Source organism: Procambarus clarkii, chromosome 81 (genome assembly GCF_040958095.1).
Source record: "Procambarus clarkii isolate CNS0578487 chromosome 81, FALCON_Pclarkii_2.0, whole genome shotgun sequence".
NCBI lineage: Eukaryota > Metazoa > Arthropoda > Malacostraca > Decapoda > Cambaridae > Procambarus > Procambarus clarkii.
The window spans coordinates 17,051,008-17,052,908 of record NC_091230.1 but is presented as its reverse complement, the minus strand read 5'-3'; positions in this window follow the sequence as shown (position 1 = coordinate 17,052,908).

Here is a 1,901-nt window from a genome sequence, read left to right as displayed (position 1 = left end):
CATGCTCCTCGACAGTATGCATATTCTACATACTGGCCAGACAGGTTCCGTACGAGAGACAGTAGTTTAGTGTTCTCAGCAGACGGAACGATATAGACAGAACAAGTATCGCGTTTCCCCAGTGGACAAATTACCATCGATCTACCATCAAATAATTCTGTCAGTTTTAACAAGACTGGGCCCATCAGGAACTAAAATCCCAGTAGGTTGTTATGTATTTTGTAATAACACTGGCAGTAATATCCATCAAGTTTCTGCTTCAATTACGTTAATGGCATCACGGTATATATATATATATATATATATATATATATATATATATATATATATATATATATATATATATATATATATATATATAGACAAGGTAAATGGACACACATTTATATAGAAACATGAATTGGTTTAAATTTGTGCATATTCAAATTTGCATTTGTATGAGTATTGATTGACGAAGATTAGTCCATCCAAGAGGTGGCACGGGCATGAATAGCCCCGTAATGTGTATGAGTACTAATATATATATATATATATATATATATATATATATATATATATATATATATATATATATATATATATATATATATATATATATATATATATATATATATCTGGGCTGGTCACGTGTTGACCTGAGTTGGTTTAAGACAGGTGAGGAAAAAGTTGAAGTCACGAGTTGAAAAACACAACCAGACAACCTAAATAATTCTGGAGGTTGTGGGGAGGGCGTGAGCTGACTCCTTAAGCGTCCTCTGAGCTGACACACTCGTCAGCTTGGGGTAAACACGTGCATCTTACAATCGACTTGATAATGGTCCACGACGGACCGCAACGTCGTCGTCCCTTCATCTTGTTGTGTGTGTGTGTGTGTGTGTGTGTGTGTGTGTGTGTGTGTGTGTGTGTGTGAGTGTGAGTGTGAGTGTGTGTGTGTGTGTGTGTGTGTGTGTGTGTGTGTGTGTGTGTGTGAAGGGCAGCGGGAGAGCCAATCATCCAGGGAACACACACACACAAGAGCACACATTACCAGAGCGGGGCTGAGGAATACATCAATAAATATGGAGGTGTATAGACGCCAGGAGGAGCACTGTTCAACACAGCACACTCGAGGCCCAGCTTAAAGAAGCACTCTCCTGCAAGCCACGCTCAAGCGTGAGCTTGGAGGAGGAGGACTGTCACACGCTCACCGAACTCCAGGGACGTGAACTTGACACATTCTCCAATATTCAACCTCCAAAGAGGTCTGGAGGATGACAAAAGCTATTGGGTCACTTAAGGCTGACAAACTTAACACTACTTAATGTTTCCAACTGTTTGTAATGGCTGCTTCCTTGCACGCACACTCCCTGCTTTCTCACACACTCATTCACCACTTCCTCACACACACACTCACCACTTCCTCACACACACACTCACCACTTCCTCACACACACACTCACCACTTCCTCACACACTCACTCACCACTTCCTCACACACTCACTCACCACTTCCTCACACACTCACTCACCACTTCCTCACACACTCACTCACCACTTCCTCACACACACACTCACCACTTCCTCACACACACACTCACCACTTCCTCACACACACACTCACCACTTCCTCACACACTCACTCACCACTTCCTCACACACACACTCACCACTTCCTCACACACACACTCACCACTTCCTCACACACTCACTCACCACTTCCTCACACACACACTCACCACTTCCTCACACACACTCACCACTTCCTCACACACTCACTCACCACTTCCTCACACACACACTCACCACTTCCTCACACACTCACTCACCACTTCCTCACACACACACTCACCACTTCCTCACACACTCACTCACCACTTCCTCACACACACACTCACCACTTCCTCACACACTCACTCACCACT